The sequence below is a fragment of the Hylobates moloch genome, unplaced genomic scaffold (assembly GCF_009828535.3).
Source record: "Hylobates moloch isolate HMO894 unplaced genomic scaffold, HMol_V3 SCAFFOLD_1, whole genome shotgun sequence".
In the NCBI taxonomy this organism is placed as follows: Eukaryota; Metazoa; Chordata; class Mammalia; order Primates; family Hylobatidae; genus Hylobates; species Hylobates moloch.
Genome location: NW_026652276.1, coordinates 24,590,636 through 24,608,658, shown reverse-complemented (window position 1 = coordinate 24,608,658; position 18,023 = coordinate 24,590,636). Strand labels below are relative to the sequence as shown.

The 18,023-nt window shown below is 42.0% G+C and overlaps 1 long non-coding RNA gene across 1 annotated transcript; it reads left to right on the top strand.

Moving 5' to 3' along the window:
- Positions 1-589: 589 nt before the first annotated feature.
- On the top strand, positions 590-2,370 carry LOC131383446 (uncharacterized). The gene is made up of 3 exons (XR_009213483.1): positions 590-728; positions 1,858-1,997; positions 2,284-2,370. It is a non-coding gene; the product is annotated as an uncharacterized LOC131383446 (long non-coding RNA).
- Positions 2,371-18,023: the final 15,653 nt, after the last annotated feature.

Below are 18,023 nucleotides of genomic sequence, written 5' to 3'. Positions count from 1 at the left end.
TTTATTTGCATTCGTCTTCTGCTAGTTAGAGTCTACCTTCATAAAACCTAAAATCCAACAAAAAATTAAGACCAAAATACAAATATTTCTCACAGTACCTCTCACATAGAAGTTACTCAATCTGTATTTAGAGAACAAAGAATAATGGGAGATCAAAAGATTACTCTGTGAATATAAAAATAGAGCAAGGACTATTGATTGGTTACTAAGAATGTTTTACAAACTTTTATGGTTTGACACACCCTTTTAATGGTGATATGTCTACCTAATATATCTGCAGCTTCTCAAAATCCCCTCCCCTCAATGTCAGCATCAGGACTCCCCTCCTCCTCCAGCTAGATGTGAGAGACACTTGCCATTATCTCATCATTATTTTATCATGTTAATGTACTTGTGTAAGCTTTTATATTTTCTAAATATGAAAAATATTTTACAGAGATTACATTTGACGCAGCTGCTTCCTGAAGACCTAGAGGTCACTTTAATCTTATAAGCACATTCTTCAGATTGTCGTGTGGGTGGGTAATTTCTGCCAGACTTTTCTGGAGATGGCTAATCCAGCTGTGGGATGTGGTTTCTTCTAACAGCCAGTCAGGAAAATCTTGCTTCTCAAACTCCCGTCTTGACCTCTTCCTGAACTTTGCCTCCTGGATCTTGAGGCCTGCCTTCGTGGAAGAGAAATACTAGAATCAATGAACTGTGAACTAGAGCCCTGGGATTATCAACAGGTAATAGTGATACTGCAGCAGGTGGCTGCATGAGACTTGTGATTACAGACTTGAGAGTGGCTGTCACCTTTGGTGCTACCAGAAGTAGCTTTCAAAACTGTCCTTCTATAACAGAGAATTCTAGAAGGGTGGTCCATGGACCATCTGTATTAGAAGGACTTCTGGCTCTGCTTTGCCTGCAGATTACTGGTCCTGCTCAGGCAAACTGAATCAGAATCACTTGTGAGGATGCTTCAATTTGCATTTTTAGACAAACTCCTCAGGTGATAAGGTGACCAAATTATCCAAGTTTTAGCATTGAAAGTCCCACATTCAGGAAAGCCTTTAGTCCTGAGACATTTGGTCACCAAGTGGATATGTTTTATGTACATTGAATTCTTAGAGCTGTCTTACAGACCCCAAGGTATGCCACACTAACACAGATGCTATTTTACTCCGTAAGAATCTCTGAGACTTTGAGATGACTTTAATCCAGTGTGACATTGGGTGGGGAGCTCCCTCAGACATCGATCTTGATAAGACCCTTCCATGGGAACTTGAGTGTTTGAGAGACCCAGGGTGTGTGTTTTGTTACTTTACTTTTCCTTTCTTTTGAACCTCATGTGCAAGGACTTGAACTTGGTCTTGAGTTTATAGTACACAATTTAGTTCTGTATCTACAAGGCCCTTCTCTGGATTTATGTGGTTATTTATTCTCATTTCCCCACCAGCTCTCCATGCCCAGCAGGCAAACATTACAATGTGATTGTTTTATACTCTGAATTTCTTTGTATCTTTGTAAAGCATATCACATTGTTCCTGTGTATTTTAATTTAGACAAATTGTATTCTGCTGCAGACTTCACCCTAACTCTTGCCTTTTTCTGTGAAGTATTGTGTTTAATGCTGCATGGTCCTTTGACCTGTTGTTTCTTGTGGTAGGCAGCTCTTAAGGTGGCTCCCAATGATGGTGCCCTGTTGGTACCCATGTCCCTGTACAATCACCTTACCTTGATTGTGGACTATACTTAGTGACTTGCTCTTAGTGAACAGAATGTGGCAAAAAGTGACAGTATGTTACTTTTGAGACTAAGTTATAAAAAGCCTTTGTCTTCTTCTCTTGTGCCCTCCCTTGCTCACTCTGGTGGAAGCCAGCTGAAATTTTGAGAGCCACCTTGTAGAAAGCCTAACAGCAAAGACTGGAGAGAGGCTTCCAGCCAACAGCCAGCAAGGAATTGAAGCCCTCAGTCCAATAGCAGTGAGGAATTGAATCCTGCCAACAGCCTCGTGGGTGAGCTTGGAAGCAAATCCTATTCTAGTCTAGTAGAGACTTGAGAGGACCCATAGCTCTTGCTAACACTTGATTGCAGCATTGTAAGAGACCCTGAGCCAAAGGACTCAGCTAAGCCATGCTGGCTCCTAGCCCATAGAGACCATGATATAATAAATGTTTGTTGTTTTAAGACGTTAAACTTGGAGTAATTTGTTACACAGCAATAGATAACTGATATGCTTCTAATCATTGCATGGTGTCCATAGCATATCTTTACCACATTTTACTTGTCCGCTCCCTGCAGATGGTTGCTTGCTGCCTGACTCTAACTCCTGCTACTACTGCAAACACCACTGCCATGAATATCTTCAGCAAAACCCCCTTCCAGACCTGCATGAACAGTTGCGTGAAATGTATATGCACAAAGGGACTGCAAGGGAAGACCCAGAGACCAGGGAAGAACTTGGAACAACCATCTCAGTTTCTTCAATTCCTAATCTGAGAGTATTGCTGTTTTTAAATGAAGGTATTTTTTCCCCCTAAGCATTTTGTTCTAAAGTTGAGCTGCCTTTGAGGGGAAATAAAGAGACTACCAGATTAATGGGTTTTTTTCAAGTGGGATGGTGTGGTAAGGAATAGTCAGGGTGGTCTGTGGAACAACTTGGAAGATTGGTGTTATGTCTCAAAAAGATATTCAGGTATGTTCCTCCTTTTTTACCTAGACCGACTGATTCATGCTGGGCTTCAGACATGAGAGGCTAGGAGTAGGAGGCATGCCTTGTTCAAAGGTGAGTGGACACATCTATAACCATTAAAACAATGTTTTTCTGTTTGGATTTAGTAAATGGCCTCAAATTCCTGGAAATGTGTGCAGAGACCCCGTGGGCATGAGAAGATCTGTCATTTTATTTTTTACAGTAGGATGAAATATATTTGGAAGTCATTGGACTGTAGCTGTCCTACATCAAAAGACGTTTCATAACAAAACACTATCATGCCCCATTTATAGTAATAGCATGCTGTGCTCTGGCTGCTGTGGGCAAATAAAATATGTTCCTGTAATATAAACAGCCTCACCTTCCCTCTAAAGACTAAAAGTCCATGAAAGATTTATTTAAATAGCCTTTTGAAACATAGAGACACATGCAAAAACATGTTAAACGTATAGATATGTAGATAGATAGATGGATAGATTAGATAGATGATAGATAGATAGATAGATAGATGATAGATAGATAGATAGATAGATAGATAGATAGATAGATAGATATTGTCAGAAATGGACTATAAACTCTAAAATTGAATAAATAATGTTAGAAGAGAGAATATCAGAGCCAGAAGGGACATTAAAAATTTTTCAGTCCAGGCACCTTTATTTTGTTGGCTTTTTTCCCAATTATTTTTATTGTGGTAAAATATACATAAAATTTCCCATCATAATCATTTTTAAGTGTACAGTTCTGTGGCATTACATATGTTCACAATGTTATGCAACCATTACCACCATCCATCTTTATAACCCCTTTTCATCTTGTAAAGCTGAAACACTATACCCATTAAACAGTAACTACCCATTCCCCACTAATCCCAGCCCCAATCAATCACCATTCTACATTCCATCTCTGTGATTTTGACTACTCTAAGTACCTTATATAAATGGAATCTTGTTTTTCTTTTTGTGACTGGCTTATTTTTCTGAGCATACTGTCCTCAAGGTTCATCCGTGTTGCAGCACATGTCAGAATTTTCCTCCTTTTTAAGGCAATAATATTCCATTATATGTATACACCACATTTTGCTTATCCATTCATCTGTCCATGGACACTTGGGTTGGTATTGTGAATAATGCTGCTATGAACAAGGGTGTGCAAATATCTCTTCAAGACTCCACTTTCATTTTTATTTTTATATTTAATTTAATTTTATTTAATTTAATTTTATTTTATTTTATTTTTGAGACTGAGTCTTGCTGTGTCACCCAGGCTGGAGTGCAGTGGTGCAATCTCGGCTCACTGCAACCTTCGCCTCCTGGGTTCAAGTGATTCTTCTGCCTCAGCCTCCCGAGTAGCTGGGATTACAGGCACGTACCGCCATGCCCGGCTAAATTTTGTGTTTTTTGTGGAGAGGGGGTTTCACCATGTTGGCCAGGCTAGTCTCGAACTGCTGACCTCAAGTGATCCACCCGCCTTGGCTTCCCACAGTGCTGAGATTACAGGCGTGAGCCATGGTGCCTGGCCAAGACCCCATTTTTAGTTCTTTTGGTATACATCCAGAAGTGGAGATGCTGGATCATATGGTAATTCTATCTTTAATTGTTTGCAGAATTGCTACACTGTTTTCTACAGCATCTCTACAACTTTACATTCCCACCAACAATGCACAAGGGTTCCAATTTCTCCACCTCCTGGCTAATGCTTATTATTTTCTGGGTTTCGTTTTGTTTTGTTTTTATAGTAGCCACTCTAATAAATGTAAGGTGGTGCCTCATGGTGGATTTGATTTGCATTTCCCTAATGACTTGTGCTGTTGAGCATCTTTCCATGTGCTTATTAACCATTTGTATATCTTCTTTAAAGATATGTCTATTCAGGTTCTTTGCCCACTTTGGAATCAGGTTGTTTTTTTTGTTGAGATTTAGAAGCTCTCTAAATATTCTGGATATTAATCCCTTATCAGACATATGACTTGCAAACATTTTCTCTCATTCTTTTAGTTGACATTTTACTTTGCTGATATTATCTTTTGATGAATAATTTAAAAATTTTTTCGTGAAGTTCCATTTGTCTATTTTTCTTTTGTTGCCTGTGACCTTAGTGTCATATCCAAGAAATCACTGCCAAATCCAGTGTCATGAAGCTTTTACCCTGTGTTTTCTTCTAAGAGTTGTATAGTTTTAGGTCTTATATTTAGGTTTTGATCCATTTGAGTTAATTTTTTTGTATATGGTACAGGTAAGCATCCAACTTCGTTCTTTTGCCCATAGATATCCAGTTCTCCCAGGACCATTTGTTGAAAAGGCAGGTGCCTCATTTTACAGAAGAGGAAACTGAGGTCCAGAAGGAGAAGTGGCATGCCCAAGGCTGTGCCAGAAGCAAAGTGTAAAATAGAACCTGAGCCTCCGACCCCTGGTCAGTGCTATACATACATTTACATTTAACATAAATTTAAATTTAAATTGTTTGAATATGAAAATAAGTTATTTTATTAGCTCTCGGGTTCACTAATGATGTAATTTCTAACAAATGAATAAAGGTTAAGTTGATAGAGCAGGTGATAATTTTAATGTGTTGTTCACAAATTCTTTGGTATTTCTTTTTTCAAGAGGTGGAACTTAATTCTCCTTTCTTTAAGTGTGAACTGAATTTAGTAACTTGCTCCTAAAGATTAGAATGTGGCAGAAATGACAGTGAGTGGCTTCTGAGATTAGGTCATAAAAGGCATTACAGTTTCCTCCTCGATTTCTCTCTCAGTAACTCCTCCAGGGGACATCGGCATCTGTTCTGACTCTTTGCTTCCATGTCTTGAGGAAGCAGCCTCCTGCCTATGGCCATCTGAGGAAGCCATCTTGGAAGCAGACCCCCCAGCCCCAGTCAAGCCTTCAGATGACTGCAGTCTCAGCTGACATCTTGACTTTAACTAAAAATAAAAAATAAAAAATAAAACAAACAAATAAACAAACAAAAAACTACAAGCCAGAACTACCCAACTGGAATTTGAGATCCGCTTTCAAATCCTGGCCCATAGAAACTTAGATAATAAATGTTCGCTGTTTTAAGCCACTCATTTTTAGAGAAATTTGTTATGCAGCAATAGCTAGCTAGTACAGAGAATTAACCAGCCTCTCTTAAATTACCACCACAAAATCAACTACCTATTTTATTAAAAGGTAAAACCAGCTGCTGAAGAATGTTTTTCCTCTCAAAGCTTTGGCACTTAAGATTCAACAGTAAGAAGGATTGAAGAGTGAAGGCTTCCTGGCTACCCCATGACATCCTGTTTGGTCTGAAGCCTGATAAGAGACTGATGTGGAAAAATGTGTCTCTTCTCAAGGGCTAACTCTGGAAACTTGGGAAAATATTCTAGATTTGGATCACATTAAAATGGGTATTAGACCTAGGTTCTAGCTCCAGCTCTAAGATCTGGATGTGTCAAAATCCTTTTCCCTTTGTAGGTTTTAAGTTTGGCCTCTTTAAATAAAGAAACAATCACCCATGCTTTGTCTTTTAACTTGCTACTTAAAACATGCAGCTGAAGACACTGGCCATCATCAAATAACTAATGGACAATTCCCACTGCCTTGCTGAAATTTGCAGTCTGACTCTTATCATCTCTTGCTTTTTTTTTTTTTTTTTTTTCTCTTTGGCTGCGTTTGTGAAACTGCCTTTGCAAAGATTATGAGAGGGAGTCTAGCATGGCCAACTCCATCTTGCTTGCAGTCTCATGGGCTAGCTTCCCTTGCTCATTCTTAGCCACAGGCCAAGCTAACCATGGGAGGAATTTAGTTTATAGTTTAACTTTGAAGCAAGGATGATAATATTTTCTCCCTAAAACAGAACCCTTCCTTGTTCAGGTTCTGAAACCACCTTTGTAAGACTAATGAAAAGCCACAAGATAGGATTATGGAAAAGGCCTGAATTCTGCTCAAATGGAGGCATCATTTCTATACTTCCTTACTGCTCAGGAGTTATGTGGCCAAATGTCACAGAGTTGTGACTTCCTCAATTGCTCCTGTAGATAACATCACTATTGTAGAACCTAAGGCTGGTCTTTTGAAATGTTTTTCAGATTTTTGCATTCTGGCAACTGACTGATGCCTCCCAGACTCATGACTCAACCAGTCCTATGGCCTCTACCCAGAGGTGGACTCAGCACATGAGGACTGTTTTCCTTGCACTCCTGTGATTTCATCCCTAACCAATCAGTAGCACTCATTCCCTAGCTCCCTGCCCACCAAATTTTCCATAAAAAGCCTAGCCTCTGAGCTCTTAGGGAGACTGACTTGAGTGATAAACTCCAGTTCTTCTCTATGGCCAGCCTTGTATTAATTAAACTCTTTCTTTACTGCAATACCATGGTCTCAGCGAATGGTTTTATCTATGCAGCAGACAGGAAAAACTCATCAATTAATTACATTTGTCACTAAGTCCTCTCAGCTGGAGACTCATCAATGATATTAAATTTTAAAAAACTACCAAGCAAATACAATTCAAGTGGAAGCTCACCTGTGGAGCAATGGGAACACACTGTTGTTCAACAGGGCTGAAGTCTGAATCAGGTGCCTGGAGATATGTTGTCTTGGCTTTGCTACTCACTGGCTATGTGATCTTGGATAAGTCACACCTCATTCCTCTTGATCTCAGCTCCTTCTTCTTTAAGAAAAAAAATAAAGTAGTGATAATTTTAATAGTCTACATTTACTGACTGCAATCTAAAAATGGGGTTAAGTAAATTGCATGCATTACCTTTAACACAACTCTGTGACATAGGAATTATTGTACCATAAACAGCCTCATAAAATCTGTATTTTACAGATAAGGAAACTAAGTTTCAGAGATAATAAGTGGTGGAGCCGGATTCAAACCCAAGTTCTTAACCACCAAGGTCATAGTAATTATAAATCAGTTTCAGCTTGAATTTGAACTCTCTGGATGCTAGGATTCAGAAGAGATGTGACATCTGTGAAGAGCTGATGGTGTCAGTCTGCCAGGCATTTAGTTATATGAGGAACCCAGATTGAGGTTAGCATCAGGGAGTCACTGGTTCTAGAGCAGAGGGAAGATTCTATTTACTTTTGATGCTGGTCACTACAAATGGTGCCAGCAAGAGAGCAAAGTAAAAATAAGAAGGCCTGGGATATTAGTATGCAGGTCATCTGGAGAATTGGTGCCAGCATCTTCTGTAGTAATTGATAAGGATGCCCCGCCATTGACATCAACGACCTTGGCAGTGGACACTGGCAGGGATTAAATGCCTTGAGCAGACACCAGTGACAGTGTCGGCAGTGACTGGGAGTCATTACCCAAATGTGCCAGGGCAAGAGGGGATAAATGCACCAGATGTCACGTGGCAGCCCAGAGGAGCAGTTTGCAGAGCACATGTGAGAAACCGTCTGAGGCTACCCAGGAGACACCACGGGAGACAGAAACCCAGGAGTGTACTTGAATGAAATTTGAGAGAGAGCTTAAATTTCTATACAACAGAAGTGTATTTTCCTGAAGAAATTTTGTGTTTGCTCTTGAGATCCTATTTTTACCCTCAGACTTGGGTGGTCTGAAAAATGTAGGTTACTGATGAGATGGAAGGGTGTGACTCCACAGTGCTCTGTAAGGGTCTTTCACTTTGCCTCATGATTCCCAGAATGACAGCATTTCAAACTCCATTGACAGAAACACCAGGACTGGCAAATGCAGTGCAGATCCATTGGTGAATCTTGAAAGGATTTCTGATGCTAATTTGTTGCCCTCGGGACTAACCAGAGTTGAATTATGATTATTCCTAATGCGGTGGTCCCAGTACTGTTTGGCAAGGAAAGTGAATACTTTCTCTAACTGGCCACAGTGCTCTCCAGGGACAGATGTTTGATCTGGGGCACTGAGGCATTCTTCCTTGCTGACTATTGGGAAATATAGCTTCTCTGTGGGAAGGGGCTTTGCTGCCATCGTATTGAGGTAAGTGCCTGTGGGGAAGAGAGGTGGAGTGGGGGAGATGTGGACCACATTCCTCCTACCAGGAAAAAGGGGCTGGCTTCTTTCTGAGAACTGCTTTCTGCTGGGAAGGGGCTGGATGAATGATGTAACCCCACCTTTTGCTTGGAAATGAAGAGCTTTCCCACTCCAGAGGAAGGAGAGGGGAGGAGAGGAGGGAAAGGGCTGCAGAGCATGTTCCTCCCGTTCCCTCTCAAGCAGAAAGGAAAGCTGTCTTCAATTAGGAAGGGGAAGGAGATTCAAAATATCTGGCGGGAAAAGTGCTGGTTCTGGAGGGTCTTTGGGAGGAGGATGGAGGCTTGTGGACAGTGTGCCTGCCTTGCTGGACCTGACACAGCCCTCTGAGAGTCTATCACCACCTCTTCCTCTTCAGCTCTGCCTGGTCTCCTTGTGAGGCTGAGGCCTTTGGCTGCCTCCTGCCCTGGACTAAAGGAAGCAGTAATAGCAGCCATAACCTGGGCAGCACAGCCCACAGCTTTCTCCTTGGGGTCAATGGGTAATTTGCACAACAGCGAGACCACCCATGGAGGCAGTACAGAGTTCACAACCTCTAGCACTTAGGCATCTAATCAGTTTGGTTTTGCCTGTGGAGAGCCTCCCCTTGAATCTCAAAGCTACCAAGCTGCCTTCCTCCCCATCCTTTAAAATACTTCCAGGCTCCCGTCTCCTCTTAGGAGCCTTCTTGAAATATTTGCAGAAACTTTATATTCCTCCTCCCCAACCACATACACAATGTCACAGCTGCCTCTTCCATTTGCTTGCATCTCCTGTGGACTGCTCACCTTCTCCATCCCAGGCAAAGCAGATGGCTGAGGGACATTAAGGTTGCTTATAGAGCTGTGGAAAATTCTCTGGAAATCAATCTCCTGCCCTAGAGACCCCAGGTTTCCAAGGAGTCACAAGGCACCAAAGCCTGGAGGCTCCTTAAAGATCACCTGCTGGGTGGGATTTACTACATTCCCCAGGAGGTCACGGCCCAGGGCCTCTGATCAGGATTTCCTTTGGGGTGGGCAGATTGGGTGTGGAAAGGAGGCCAGGAAAGGCCTTTTGGTTTTCTCAATGACCGACAGAGCAGAGGGGTGATCTGAGAAGGAGCTGGGCATTCCAAGATTGTGCAAATGTGGGCCCAGTGTCTGTTTTCCATTAGCCTCTTTCACTGAAACATGGTGGTCTCTTATGGGTTTAAAGTTTGCATTAAGCATCCAGGCCCTAGAAAGTTCTTTGTTTCATGGAAGGTGAACTCCCCATCCCACTTAAAAGCCATGGAATTGTGTGCCATATCCCAAAGGAGCACCCATTCAAAGGCACGTGCCAAAGCTTCATCCCTGCCCTATGGGCCATGATGGCTTCTGAGGCTTCCAGCCATGATGGCAAGAAGAAGTTGACTATGACTTCTAAACCTCAGCTGGTTCATGTATAGGAATGAATATTGCTGCAAAATTATAGCATCATGGACTTTAGAGCTGAAAGGAATTTTAAACGTTGAGACTGATTTTTATTTGACACAAAAAGAAATGAAGTTCCAGAGAAGTTACATGATGTAACCAAGGTCACACAACCAACTAAAACACCTAGGTATTAGTCCATGTTTTGCAAGGACTTCTGACACTGTTGTTTTCATGATATACTTCATTAGAGTAAGACACTTAGAGACCCTAGGTATGAAAAAAAAGATGTAACATTAAAAAATAAATACAACATTAAACTTAAAAAGATTAGACTTACAAGTTTTACTAAAGGGAAAGTAAATTTTTGCCCCCTAGATGTTTTGATTGCAAAATTCTGCAAAAGTTCATTAGAGATGAGGTTTTCTATTTTTTGTTTATATCCTGCTCAGCTCGGTGCTTTGTAGTACGTAGTCAGTATTGCCAATTGGGTAGATAACCAACAATGATATATGCCGTATATTTTGAGAGTAAGCACATTTAAAGAACAGGAGTCCCACACTCTCTTTTTTCCCTTTGGTTCTTCCGTGAGGGCTCTGTGAGGGGGAGGAATTTCAGGAGTTGTTTAAGGGCTTGAAAGGGACACCGGGCCAGAATCCCCCAGCTAAGCTGGTTCTGGCATTATCTTGCTAGCAGTCATTTGTAGTCACTTGGTATTTGTGCCATGCCTGGCCTCCTTAGGAATCTGAGGAAGCACTAAAGCCTGTTTGGTGTGATCACTTTTTCTGCCCCAAAGGCTTCCTGCATCACCAGCCAAGAACCCAACCCAATGAGTGACTGAAGAGCCAGAAAGACCAGACTGGTGCACACTGGGACATTGGCTAATTTTAGATCCAGGGACTGGGTGGGGACCAGATATGAGGGTGGGGATCTTGGATGGAGGCCACTTGAAGATTCAAGGCTAAATGTTGGGGCCTAAGACTCTCCAAGAACGTGCAGGAGAAAGACTTTGTGGGTCCCATGGAGCAGGCATAAATAGGGGGTGCAGTGATGGGCACAGGAGTGTGAAAGTCTCCTGAGAAAAGTGGAAAAGGGCTTTTCAGTCTAGTAAGTTGATATATTAACTCACACCAATCTTTTCCTCCATTTCAGAAGCAGAATTTCCTCTATTTGCATAGCCCTTTTACACTGATCCTTTTAAGACTGGGAGGCGATTGTTACTTGATAAACTCAAAGAATTGAGGACAACAGAGAGATGACAGACAGATAGACAGACAGAATAAAAATGAACACAAGTGATGACCACACCATTCAGAATCATAGGTTGCCACTCATCCTTCCAGGCAAAGTTAGCTGTAAAATATAAGATTGACTCTTCTTTTAGTATTTTGAACTTTTTCCATATCATTTTAATTGGGAGATTTGCTTGATTAAAATTTTCAAAGAGGATTTCAAAGCAGTATCCAGAACCTTTGAAAGCTGGTCTCATGGTTGAGGTGTGAGTGGAACATATTATTCTTCCGTTCCCTCACTTGGAAGCAGCAGTTGAAAATATTTAGGTTCTTTTACTTCTAATTTCCACACCGTGAAAACCCAGAGGCATGTTCTGATAGGTGGCCAACTGGCACTTTTATAATTTTGAAAAGAGCTGACAATTAAGAAGATGTGAGATGGAGGAAAATACAGAGAATTCCTCCCTAAAAAGTAAACAAGTATTAATTTTTTATTATTTGGGTGATCAATGCTAATCAGATTGACTTTATTTGGAGGCCCTGAGAACCACATGTTACCAAAAATCCGGACTCAGAATAATGCCACGTGTGAGATACTGAGCTAAGCTTCAGAAACTAGATCCACTTCTGTTTGGAGAGGAGGTGAAGAGGGGGATGAGGAGGAGGAAAGCCCAATTTTTCCTTTGTTTCCTTTTGAAATAAAGCAAGAAAGTGCTGAAACACCCTTCTTAGGCTGGTGGGAAATCAAGGCTAACTGATCGCAGGTGGATTAAGTAGCCAGCGAGTCCAGGAAATGTCTAGTCCAGTGACTTTCTGACAGGTAGGGGATTGGGAGCTGGCTATGCCCACCTCAGGACCTTCAGGAATCCCACACCTGCCCTCTGAAGTGCTGCTGCCTTGACCGACCTTTTCACACCCAGAGCCAAGAATTACAGCCTGTCTGAGCTCACCTCTCTATGACCTCCCAGTCCTACTCTTTTACCCAGAGACACATCTGGGGCCCAGCTGAGCTCAGATGTTGGAAGGGTTTATCACACCCATCCTCCTCCAATTGCCCCAGGTGCCCAGGGAGAGGTGATCGCCAAGGCAACAGGGACCTCCTGCGACCTTGGGTCACTCTGAGATGAACATTTGGAGAATGAGGTTAAGGGATCCTGGACCAGCACGCTTTTCCAAAAGGACACTGCTCATCCACCTCTGTAGGACTTACTGGGCCATCCTGACCGCACCACCCAGTGAATCCCGCTAGAAAGCAGGTCTATACAGAGCAGAGGCCTTTTCTATTAGGTTGGTGCAAAGGGAATTGCAGTTCTTGCCATTGTTTTTTAACAGCAACCTAATACTTCAAACTGCATTTCCATCATGCTGCACAATGCCTGGCACAAGTGGGAATGTAGCACATGCTTGTTAAATGAATGCAGGAATGAATGAAGGAGGCTCCACGGGCCCCAGTCTTCCTGACAATGTACTGTGCTCCAGAACCTACGGCCTTTTTTCTTTACCTCCCACTCTTCTTTTCTTGATCTATGCCTTCCTTTTCAAGGGCCCTTTCTCTCAGTTTCATAACACTTGGAAGGCACTTAGAGCCCATTTAAGATCAACATGACTATGCACAGGATCATACTCATTCCCAGTTGCATTAATTTGCTCAGACTGCCATAACAAAACACCACACACAGGGGACCTTAACCAACAGAAATGTGTTTTCTCACAGTTCTGAAGGCTGGAAGGAAGCCCAGGATCAAGGTATCAGCAGCGTTAGGTTCTGCTGACCTCTCTCCTTGGTTCATAAATAGCCACCTCTGGCTGTGTCCTAACATGGCCTTTTCTCTGTACATGTGTAGAGAGAGAAAAAGAAAAGGAGAGAGAGGGAGTACGAATCTCTGGTATCTTTTCCTCTTGCTGTAAAGACATCAGTCCTGTGAGATTATGGCCCCATTCTTATGACCTCATTTAACTTCTTTTAATTACCCCATTACAGGCCCTATTTTCAATTATAATCCCTTTAAGGATTATGGCTTCAACCTATGGATCTTGAGGGGATACCACTAAGTTCATAACATCAGGCAAGAGGAGTTCTCTGATGGGTTCCACAATCTGGAGGTACCACTCAGGCCCTCCTGTGGTCATGCCCTTCCCCAGAGCATGAGGAACCTACCAGATTATAGGGTCACGTCCATCCAGAGCTGGCGCTCCACCTTCTAGACTATATTCTCGGTACATGGCACCCCAAAATTCCTTTCCCAAGGAAGGACCCTGCCTGCTACTCAGTGGGTGGCCATGGAGCAGCTATTTCAGGGGAGTCAAAACAGAGCTTGGAATGTGAGCCAGTTTGTCTACACATGAGCCTGCCAGGCCCTTCTTGACATGGGAAGATGCCTGGGGAGGACAAAGAGAGGGGGTCACCCAGGATCCTGGGGCCAGAGGCTGGGACTACAGCCAGCTTACCACAAGCCACCACATTGTGGCAGGAGGACAGTACATATTTATTTAATAAATACTTCCTTAGCTTCATGTAGAGCTTTTACATATTTGGACGTGATAGATGGGCCTCCTTTTGTACTCCTCCCCTGGGCACAGTAAATGTTACACATGGGCCCGACCTTACATTCTGGTTTGTCCTAGGACAATCTGAGTTTATGCCTGATGTCCTGCAGTATTATTAATACCATCACACTTTCATCTTCAATTATGTCCTATTTGGGGACAATAAATCGTGTGCTCTGCTCAGCTATGAGATACAACATTAACACAGAAGTTGGGGAACCAACCGAGAAGAGGTTGATCTAGAATAATGAAATAGTTGTTAGCCCACCCCTGAGCTGGCTGCAGGATGTACAAGATGTACAAGACACGCTTCCTCCCCAAGGAGTTTGTTGATTATGTCTAGGGCACCAGACTCACACTTTGCTGTCTCTAGAGAACAATGCAGGAAAGTGCACAGATGTAGTTGAGTACTTAATTAATCAGGGCCCAAATATATGGTGTGGATAGTGAAAGGAATATGACTGTCTGCAGAATTCTCCAAACTAAGGCTTCTTAGGCTGGAGCACATAAAATGGAAAACTAGTTCAACAAAAAGAATAGTAATACAAAAAGAATAGAAATCTTTCTGTATATATAAAACAATAAACAAAATAAGCCCATGAAACTCAATGCCTCTCACAGCCCCTCAGTTAAGGACTGAGCAAAGGTTTGAGGCATTTTCTTTTTCTACATCCAAGTCCTTATTTCCAGTTAACACTCTCATCACATCCCTTCCTGGGGACAGGAGCCTGAGGAAGCTTGAACAGGCAGGGACCATCTGGACCAGCTGCACTGGCTGTAGTCTGGTTGTTTTAAATCTCACCTTGCTCCTTCCCTCTGGTCCCTCAACTCCTTTCTCCAGATGCTGAGGCCTATATGTCTTGATCCCATGAAATCTCTGAAGCTCTATAACCTTTTCTGACAACTTTCTATGCTGATTTTCTTTTGCGTAAAGCACCTGCCATATGGACACACCTTCCTAGTTATCCTCTACTTCTGTGAGAGTCCACTTGGATTGGAGTACCACAGTTGGGTTCACAACCCTGAGTCTGTACAGAGTCTCTGAGGTCATTACCTTTCTCTTTGTGCCAGTATAAGGGATGGTTTTTTCATTGAGATCTTTAATAATTTTCACACGTAACTTTTACACAATACATAATATATCCCCATGGAACAATATTCAGAATATACAAAAGGGAATACTGTAAAAAGCCTTATGTATTCAGTTCCTTTCTAATTTTGTGTATTTTTTCCAGAGAGGTTTATATTCTGTCCCTTATTATTCCTTTAAAAATATACAAGAGCAAATATGCAAATCCTATTGCTCTACACTGGTTTTTGTTTTAAATAAACCTTTTGTTTTAGAATAGCTTTAAATTTATAAAAAATTGCAAAAGTAGAGAGTTCCCATTAACCCCCTACACACACACACACACACAGACACACACACACACACACACACACACCCCACATGTTCCTGTACTAATAATAGCTTAACATTAGTAAGGTGCATTTGTCACAATTAATAAGCCAATATTGACACATTATATTTAATGAAAGTTTGTACTTTACTCAGATGTCCTTTGTGTTTACCTCATGTCATCTTCCTGTTGCAAGATTACCTCCACGACACCACAGTTCATTTAGTTGTTGTGTCTCCTTAGGAGTCTCTTGGCTCTAACAGTTTATCAGATTTTCCTTGTTTTTGATGACCTTGACAAATTTGAGGAATGCTGTCAGGTATTTTGCAGAATGCTCCTTGGCTGGGATTTTCCTGAGGTTTTCACACCGTTAGACTAAGGTTATGGGCTAAGACAGAGGTAAACTGCCATTTTTCGTATCAAAGGTACGTGCTGTCAATATGACTTACCACTGGATGTTAACCTTGATCACCTGACTGAAGGTGTTTGCTAGGTTTCTTCACTATGAAGTTACTTTTTTTTCTCTCTTTGCACACTCTTTGGAAGGAAGGCACTAGGTACAGCCTACACTTCAGAAGTGGGATTTATGCTCTATCTCCTTAAGAATAACTGCACAAATTATTTGAAAACTTTTTGCGTAAGAGATTTGTCATTTCTACCCCATTTATTTATTTATCCAGTCATTTATTTGTAGCCATATGGACACATATATATACATTTTATACTTTGTGTTACAACCTGTGTTAATCAGCTGTCATAACAAAATGTCATATACAGGGAATTTTGTTTTTTCTCTGTTCTAGAGACTGCAAAGTCTGAGATCCAAGTGCTGGCCAATTTGATTTCTAGTGAGGGCTCTTTTCTTGGCTTGCAGAAGGCCTCCTTCTCCCTGTGTCTTCACATGGCAAAGAGAGAGAGGGAGCTCTCTCCTGCCTTTTCTTTCTTTTTTTCTTTTTTCAGACAGAGTCTTGCTCTGTTGCCCAGGCTAGAGTGCAGTGGTGCGAACTCGGCTCACTGCAAGCTCTGCCTCCAGAGTTCATGCCATTGTCCTGCCTCAGCCTCCCGAGTAGCTGGGACTACTGGCACCCACCACCCCACCTGGCTAATTTTTTGTATTTTTAGTAGAGATGGGGTTTCACCGTGTTAGCCAGCATGGTCTCGATCTCCTGACCTTGTGATCCACCCGCCTCCGCCTCCCAAAGTGCTGGGATTACAGGTGTGAGCCACTGTGCCCGGCCTCTCCTGCCTTTTCTTACAAAAGCAACAATCCCATGGGATCAGGCCCCTTCCCTGTGACCTCATTTAACCTTAACTACTTCCTAAATAAATATCCAGTTCCCACATACAGTCACATAGTAGGTAAGAGATTCAACCTGTGAATTTTGGGGGCATATAAGTGAGTCCATAGCATAATTTAATTCTACTTTATTTCGTTGCTGAAATTGTTCCAGTTTTGGCTATTGGGACCTCTTTCAGTTGGCTCCTGTGTTCCTTTGATATAATCCAATCATTGAGGGCATTTTTTTTTTAGCACTTCCTTACTTTGCACTTTGCTTTTGTCATTTAATAATCCAGTTTAGAAATCATGCCCAATTGCAAAAATCTTCGTCATTTAATTTATAGCTAAAGAGATTGCTACAGAACAGTCATTTGGCTATCTAGTCTCTTATTAATGAATATTTAGGTTGTGTTCAGTCATTTGCTATTAGAATCAATACAGCTTTGAGTGACATAATATGTATGTTGGTATACTGTCAGATAATTTCCAGGATGAGTGTCTTAATCCATTAGGGCTGATATAACAAAATATCATAAACTGGGTGGCTTGTAAACAATAGAAATGTATTCCTCAGAATTCTAGAGGCTGGGAAGTTCAAGATCAATGCACTAGCCTATTCAGGGTTTGGTAAACCTTCTTGCTGTATCCTCAGGTGGTGGAGGGGTGAGACTCTCCCTGGGGCCTCTTTTATTAAGGGCACTAATCCAAATCACTAGGGCTCCTCCCTCAGAGTCCCCAATCACCTCCCAGAGTCCCTAGCTCCTAACACCATCACCCTGGGGGTTAGGATATTAACACATGAGTTGTGAAGCAATGTAAACATTTAGTCCATTGTAATGAGGAATTGCAGAGTCAGAGGAATATGTGCTTGTCTTTTTGATGGATGTTGACAATTGCCCTTCAATGAGATGGCTCCAGCACACATTTCCATAAGCAGTGGGTGGGCAGTGCCTATTTCACCCAGCTTTTCCCACATGGTGTATACATAAATTATTTTATTTTTTTTTACAGGTCTTAAATGTGGGAAATAGTCTATAGTTTGGAAGACACCAGAGAAAAATGCTCCACAGCTCACCCTGGTGACTCACTACAACTTATGGGAAGATGTGAGATTATTCTGTATTCTAATGTATGTTAGCAGGCACACTCCACCCAAAGCTTTCCTGTGTGTTCCTCCCTGTGAGCTCATATCCCATTCACCAGCTGACGGGGAAGGGAAGTCAGGACCAGCCCTGACCCAATCATACCATCATAACCTCGGGGTGGCAGGGCTGGAAGGCACCTCAGACATCATCCTTTGCAGACTCCTCATTTTACAGTGAGAGGCATGACGTGTCCACAGCTGGTTAGTGCCAAAGCCTGGGACAGGCTTCACATTGTCCAGCTCTTAGAGCACTGTTGACAATGTCTGCCTTCACTTGGAATTCAGCACCTGCTTTCAGTATAAACCCCTGCATTTCACTTTAACTGAGCAGACGGCTGGTTTAAAAAAGAGAG